This window comes from Papaver somniferum, chromosome 1 (assembly GCF_003573695.1).
Source record: "Papaver somniferum cultivar HN1 chromosome 1, ASM357369v1, whole genome shotgun sequence".
Taxonomy (NCBI): Eukaryota; Viridiplantae; Streptophyta; class Magnoliopsida; order Ranunculales; family Papaveraceae; genus Papaver; species Papaver somniferum.
In genome coordinates, this window is record NC_039358.1 from 62484251 (window position 1) to 62492488 (window position 8238).

General features: G+C 35.4%; 1 long non-coding RNA gene across 3 annotated transcripts; it reads left to right on the plus strand.

Moving 5' to 3' along the window:
- Positions 1-312: 312 nt before the first annotated feature.
- LOC113329707 lies at positions 313-4023 on the plus strand. 3 transcript variants are annotated; one of them, XR_003349973.1, is made up of 12 exons: positions 313-604; positions 739-849; positions 973-1056; positions 1776-1924; positions 2015-2110; positions 2238-2294; positions 2369-2406; positions 2589-2673; positions 3068-3232; positions 3312-3414; positions 3515-3573; positions 3656-4023. It is a non-coding gene; the product is annotated as an uncharacterized LOC113329707 (long non-coding RNA). The 3 variants fall into 3 exon arrangements; XR_003349972.1 differs by having other exon boundaries at positions 1776-2110; XR_003349974.1 differs by having other exon boundaries at positions 1776-2110; positions 3664-4023.
- Positions 4024-8238: the final 4215 nt, after the last annotated feature.

Below are 8238 nucleotides of genomic sequence, written 5' to 3' on the forward strand. Positions count from 1 at the left end.
GTGATTAGTAACGAAAATTAGTAACTAACATGTTGCCGTCACTAATTCATAACTCGAAATTTCAGTTACGAAAATTTAGTAATGGTCCAATTTCTGTTACGAATTTTTTACCGATTCATAACTGCCCAGTCTATGTTTCTATTAGTAACTGCTGTGTCGAAATCATGCGAATCGACTGTGTGCAGAGGAACACTTTCTAATCTTATTCCGCCCAAATTTTGTAACTGTTAAAGAAAACTTTGAAATGTTTCCACCCTAGTTATATTTATTTAACCCAAACTTTCCATTCCCACAAACTTTTTCCATTTTCTCTTCCTTCTTTAACGAGCAGAGAAGAGAAGCCATGTCTTCTTCTCTTCTTTCCTCTTTTCTTGCTTCTGCTCGAACGCCACCATCGCCCTCTCCATGATGCCAGCAGCAGTATCTAATTTTTTTCTTCTTCCTCGATCAGCTTTTCTTGAACCCTTTTGTTTAATCTCTACGCTAGAATACCTACATCCAATATTTCTATTTATTATCTAGGGTTTCAATTATAGAGATTCAGTAAGAGATTACTTCGATTGAGCAAATATTTTTTTCCGAATTTAGAGTCGTTCTTAATCAGGTGGTGTTTCAATGGTTTAGTTTTTGTTAATTTTTTTTTGATTGGGTCCATTTCTAGGTCAGTGATAAATTTTGGGTTTTCTTATAAGAGAAGGAAATATATGATTTCTAATTAAATTTTGGGTTTTATTTTAGAAATTAATTTGAGTCGGGAAAGCCCAATTAGTGCAACTGTATAGAAAGGACTGAAGGCGGAAAATAATTGAAACCTAGAAAGAGCAGGAGAGAAAGAGATATGCGAAATTGGTAAAGTTTCTTCTCTGGATCTCTTCAAATAAGTAAATGTTATATTTGATTTTCTATAATTCGAGTTTTTAGATTGTTTTCGGTATGATATATTGATTCTGAATGATTGGATTGGACTTACAGTAGTGGTAGGAGGATTACAAAATGGTATTAAGAATAGGCCGTCCTGAACCGGAAAGAAAAAGGAAATTGATGAAAGAACAGCTGGTAAATTCTTGTTCCTTTGTGTATAGTTTTGTTTTGCTTTGTTTTCAAATTAATTTTTTGTGTGATCAATTATAACCCTAAGCTTATTGTCTTAGATCCCCGTGAGTTCGATTGTTAATTCTTTAACATATACTACTCATTGGGTACAGTAATAAAATTCTTAGAATTCTCTCAATTATATGCTTGGTATGCTTAAGAACATGTTGAATCTGCTCGATTGAATACACATCTTGGCTTCTGTTAGTGCCTAGCGAAATCTGAAAAAATGACATACTATTGATAAACTATCCCTTAAGATCTGTGCACACACCACAGTTGTTAGAAGTTTTTGGTTTTCATTTAGCTGGAGAGGCAAGGACTTTGACGCTAACAGTTACAGACATTGGTTATAATATATACGTGTATGTTCAGTTCAGGAGCACATGATTTGAAAATTTTACGGGCAATGTGCAAATGGATATTATAGACCCTTATGTGTTGTATTAGGTTGTTCAATTGACAAGGAAAAGAATTTCCACTTTCTAGAACTAAATGTATGTCGTACCTATACATCTTGTATCTATAGTAAATTAGTGAATGATTTTTCTTGTCATTCCTTTTTCACTAGTTGGTTGGTCATATACACAATCAAATCTCTAATTTGATGATGGTTTCTGTTTATAACGTATCTTCCTTTTGAATTAGTGTCTTGTACTAATGATAATCTTTTTCTTTTGTAGGGTACTAAAGTTAACACAGCGAATGACATTCTTTGCCATAAGAGTACTTTATTTTGTTTTTGCTTAATTCGGTAACCTCTATTGCTTAATTCTGTAACCTCATGTTGGTGCCAAGGTTTTCTACCTTCCTCAAAAGTTACTTGGAACAGGTTATGTCGAAATTGTGTACATGTTTACTGTTACATCAGTGTTAATAGTGATGTTAAGTCTTATTATTTATGTTTGGTTTGGGTTTGTAGGTCGAAGCATGCACCAATCAAGAATTTGATATACAATTTCCAAAGCACAATTTGCCTTCACAAATTCTTTGTCAGGTTGTATACATGAAGTTAAAGGTATATGAATTTCTCTATGAGTCTCAATATACCACAACATCATGTGTTCAGACTAGTTAATTTTCATTTAGTTTTCTTAGATTTTTACTTGGGTGGGGATACTTGCTGTTTCAACTTGGCGTTGCAGGCTGAATTAGAAACTGATGAGGTGTTTGCGCAAGTGACTTTGCTTCCTGAGATGAAGGTCGCTCATTCAATTTGCTTATGTGGTTGTTTTATATGGACTCTTCATGTGGCTAATGCTTTGCATCTTTACAGGAAGAGGTGTCTGGTATTGAGAATTCCTTCCTAAAGCGGTATGCTGATGAATGCCTTCCTGCGCTCGTTGGTTTTCTAATCGAAATTTATAAAACTTGTATATGCTATGTTAAACCCGTTCCCTTCAGGAAAATTTAGTATCACATAATTTTCTGTGTATTGGTTTGAAGCTAATTGGCTGGTTTCCTAAAGGTTAGGTAAACTATTTGTTTTATCACAGGACATGTATCAATAGCTGCCATCGCAAGAACTGGTGGCTAGGGATTTTCATGGGTTAGAGTGGAACTTTCGCCATGTGTACCGCGGTAAGTTGCACTCTCCCTTGATTATGAATTTTTATGAATCCAGTCCATCATGGAGTCGGTATTTTTTTAGTACTAAATATATCTGGCACAACAAAATCAGACTATGTTTTGTTAATCAATACTTTCTTTCTTTTTTTTGTGTGTTTCGTTATAAAAAGTCATCCGAACCGGCATTTGCTTACCACTGGTTGGAGTAATTATGCGAGCTCGAAAAAAACTTGTTACTGGAGATACTTTTGTCTTCCTTGGTTTTTTTTCTCTTTTTACTTTCATTACTTCTCACAGACATTTACAATGAGGCTGCCCAGTAGTAATCTGCATTTTCTTGTTCCAATGGACTTGCTTTAGAATTTAAGTTTCAATCATTAAGTTTTAAGGGATCTTTTGTGCATAGGGGCGAAAGTGGAGAAATTTGTGTTGGTGTTAGTCGTGCAACGGAGACACAATAGAGTCCTTCTTCATCTGTCATATCTTTTCGCAACATGCAACTTGGTGTACTTGCCACTGCATCTCACGCTATATCTACTAGGACCATGTTTAGTGTGTATTACCTTCCTAGGTAAGAAGTATTATATTCCGCAGTCCACATTTTTAATCATACTTGCACATTTTAGCTGATATTTGTTGATTTTTCACAGGATGAGTCCGTCCGAGTTCCTAATTCCATACGATGAATACATGAGCTCAGTTAGGACTGAGGTTCAGAATGAAGTTTGAGGGAGAAGAAGGCCCAAAACAAAGGTGAATACAAATGAGTATTTTAAATTCATCTCTTTTGTCTCTCAGTAGATGCAAATATCAACTTTAGTTTTGGTGTATGTTGGAATTGTGGGTACAATAGTTGGAATTGACGATGTTGATCCGGTTAGGTGGCCTATATCGAAATGGAGATGTCTCACGGTAAGTTATTGTAGTTATATAAATTGAATTTTTATGAATCCAACTTTCTAGTTATTTTCCATGTGTATTATCCTCTGTCTAGGACTCTAGGTTACATGGGATGAACCTTGTTTAACAATTGTTCGTCCTAAAAGAGTTTCTCCTTAGACAATGGAACTATCTGACAATGCAAGACCAATTCGATTCCAGTACAACTGAAAACGGCAAGAAGGGTTCGAATCTCCTCATCTGTTGATTCATCTATCCTGGATGATGGTTAGTTTTCAATGTGATCTGTCTTATTTACTTGTAGGATTTTTTTTTTTAATGTTGCCTATACTTGCTTCTAAGGTTAGTGTTCACTTCTTCAAATGTAGAATGAATGAATGTTTGAATGACTTCTTTTGAATTAAGAATCAATGTTTGAATGACTTCTTTTGAATTAAGAATGAATGTTTGAATTGGATTGGATTGGATTGGATTGGATTGGATTGACAACAATTACAGGGTATAGGGTACTTGCAGGGTAAAATAAAAGGGGTGAAAAATTAATTTTGACCAGGTCAATAAAGACTGGCCTTTTTATTTCTGTTACAAAAAACATTAGTAACGAAAAGAAAGTGTTACTAAATTTTACCAGGATAGTAGGAGTCGGTCAACGTAGACTTAGTCAAACTATTTGTAACTCTATTAAAAATTTAGAAACGGTTCAGCGTCCGTTACTAATTTTCATTTCGTAACGGCCAGAAGTTCTATACGAAAACTGTTACAACCCCGGATTCGTATCGGCAACATGTTGTTACGAAAATTTGTCACACCCCCTTTTGAACGGTTTATTTGTGCTACAACCCCATTTAGTGACTGAAATAATAAGTTACTAAACGCAAAATATGGTGTAGTGTTGTTATTCGTTTACTGTTTGGAATACGATCCAAAGGAATTGTTCCAGTGCGTGCACTTATTGAATGTCGGAAGCGTAGGGATACTGAAGAAACTAGGTGAACCATAGGTTTAGTTGCTTGGTCTCAACTATACGAAGTTTGTTAGATTTTGTATAGCGGCTTAATTCTGAGAGTATTCAATTCTGGACTAGGTCCCGGGGTTTTTCTGTATTTGCGGTTTCCTCGTTAACAAAATCTTGTTGTGTCTTTTACTTTTCTATTCCCGCAATTATAATTATTTATTATAATTAAAAGTAAAATACACAAACGTTAACTCCGTATTACATGATACTGATCCTATAAAGTTTGATTAAGTCCTAACATATTATTAAGTAATCACACTTTGATTGTATTGTCTCGATCTCGTATCCATGGACGATCACACAAAGTGTGAATACCGATTTGTTGTATTGTCTCGACTTTGTGCATAGACAATCACTTTCGGTAAGAGGACTTATATATAGGTGGATAATTTAAAGATTGTGGTGTATTTGGGTACCCTCGTCTTTTCATCATGACAAAATTGAAAATCTTCAACAATAGCTATAACTAGACTAGAAATCAAGTATATAGTTTTGATCAACTAAACTTAGAAAACAAGCTTGTGATAGCAACGCTTGCGACTTCGACCGAGCAGTGCTCTAACAGTTTCCATAAATGAAAAGTCAAATATTATAACTTCACTATTTTTCCCACATTATGGACCACATCTCTCTTTTACATATTTGAGGATATCTCTCTCTTCTTCAAATGATTGGTTTTAGGGCAAGTCCAATGGGAATGAAAAACAAGCATATTTGCATTTTTAGTACTCACAGTGGGATTGCCAAACAAGTAAAATGGATGGACAAACCCTCAAATACGAGGTATTTGATCATCGAGTCTCATATTGAGCCGATCGTCTCAGCCTCAGACGAGCACATCAACATGGCTGACCGGCCTCACCTGGGCCGATTCCCATCTCAAATAGAGACGAGTCTCCTCTTACACTGAGACGAGATGCGTTGGTTGAGCTGACAACGACTAGTTTCATCCAACGACTCTCAACCCACTCCATATACGTTGAACTGATTTCAACTGTAAAACCACACCTTCTCAAAAATTACACCTTCTACATCCACAAATTTTCTAAGTAATGTTTCGACCGTATATTGGTCCCACAAAGTTTATGATAGATGTATATTTGTCGCTTTTTCGAAACTACGTAGCTTGTTATCCGGCTATGGGTGCGTAATAATGTCAAAATTGATTAACGGGTATTAGTTATATCCATAAAATTTATGAAAACTTATGTAATGATACAGATAATCTCAATAACCACAATGCGGCCGAGTGATTTTATCGATTTCAAGATATAAAAAAAGAAACTGAAGATTTTATAGTTTTGGTTCAGCTTGTTAATCGTTATCGACTTAGAGGTGAAACAAATGTTGATGTTGTAGTGCAAGCTCGAGAGTAATGTCGAGGATGGAAAAGAAGAATTTTACCTTATGAAGCTCATTACGCAGTCCAAAAGGATTTTTTGATAACACGTATGGGATGTTAAAAACTAGACACACTACTAGAGATAGACGATGTTATAGATTTTGATTGAATGTGAAATAAAATTTAAAATAGTTTCCTTTCCTTGCAATAGTTAGTTATAATTATATAAATAATCTCAGTTTCAGTTACAAATATTAAATAAGACATAATTATAACTACTTAGTTCGTCTCCAGCTTCTGTCATACTTTCCCCCCTGCATACTTGATATGCATCTTGAGACCCTTCACTAGTAGGAGGTCCTCCACTTTGATCTTCAATCCATGGGCATGTATCTCCACCTCTTGGTTTTTGATGAGAACCATCATGCTCTATTTTTGTAGACAAGTGACCTTGACTTGATGCTAATTCTCGACCAAAAAGTAGAGTGGAATCGTTTCTCTTCATCTGAATCTCCTTGTCGATCCTTTGTAAAGCTTGACTATGTTTATTTCTAGGTGGTTTTCTGTTTCTTTTTCGATAAAAATCTTGAGATTGAGACATTGTAGTTGAATGAGTCTTGAAAATGTGTAGAGAAAATTGAATTTGTGTTGAAAATATGTAGAGAAGAATGAAATTGTTGTGAAAAGCAAAGATTGAATTTGTGTTGAATTTATAGGAGTTGAGAACATTATTACCGTTATTTTGATGTTACAAAATGACCATTACCGCATCAACCTGGTACAGTCGGCTCAATTTGAGACGAGGCTCGGATCTTTTTATCTCGGGAAACAATTTCCCTAATATATAAAGAATTGGATTCGTCCATACACGTGGCATGATAAACCATTAGATTAGACTAGTTGTAGTTGCCGATATTCGTGCAAAACCAAACAGACGTATTTAAAGGGAGGGTTATTCTATACAGTCCGCAATAGTGCCATTAGGCTTAGTTCTATGGGTTAGATATCTAGCTGCTAGATTGGCCATCCACGTCAGCATGGGCAACCTCCTAAGTCCTATGGGATGGCTAATCTAGCATCTAGATTAGCAGCGGGACCACCATATAACGCCGAAGGGTTCGGCGTTTTAAATCTCAGCCGTTAGATCAGAAAATTTTCTCCCAGCGCTGAACGGTTCAGCGTTTGGACCACTTTTTGAGCGCTGAACGGTTCAACGTTTCAATCTCGCTGATAGTTGGACTGCGAGCACTTGGTATGAGAGAGAACTATCAACTATCACTGTTAACTTTTTTCCAACACTTATTTTTGATTTTGCAACACTTTTTGGCCAATCTAGCACTCCAATCTAGCCCATAGGGGTTAGCCTTACCACGTTTTGTCTATCAAGATCAGTATCAGTTTGAAAATTGAAAGCCAGTCGAGCGTTAGGGTTCGGGATTATTCTAAAATTGTAAGTATCTCTATATCTCGGATGGCTTTTTATTTGGTTTTATCTTAGAATTATTTTTCGTGGAATTGATTTTATTGACGAAATTGTTTTTCTTTCCTTATAACTTGTGGGTGCAGGAGGAGATCGGTAGAGGTGAAATGCCTGCAACTTCTTTCGAATCTATTCTTAATTTTGCGTAACGATGCTATCAAGGGATTCTGCTCGTAATAGGTATTCTTCTCTGATATCGCCTTTGAATTCATAACTTAGAATTTTGTATTTACGATAAACAAAGACTAAACATATAAGATCAAAATTTGAGGAGAAAAAGAAAAACTGAACTTACTTGGAACAGTCGTTACTAGAAAGGCTGATTGTGTAAGGATTTTTTTTTTTTAGGTTAAATAAATTTTATTTGATCACGTTGAGCATGTATCCTGGACGTTTTATATGACTCAGATGGCTCTCACTGAGCCATATTAATGTGCTCATGAATTATTTGAGTAGAAAAATTGAACTTACTAAGAACTTTCGTTACTAGAAGGGATGATCGTGTAAGGAAGGCTAATACCACATTTATCAGGGAGGTCATCAAGAAGTCTTAATTTAAGGTTAGATTCCTTAACTAGACTGTGTTTTGGTACTTCTTATACCTCTTAATCCATTACAACATACTGCTGAAACCGCAGCACCTCTGGCCTCCAAGTAACGAAACCGCATTAACTACACTGCAAGTTATAGCTTCAGCCATATATGGTGCACTGATTAATATGAACACTACAGTGCACACACAACCTTAACTGCATTGTTGCTAGAGATTGCCATTTTTTGATACAATGAAATTAGTTTTTTTTTTTTTTTTTTTTTTTTTTTTTTTTTTTTTCTTTTTTT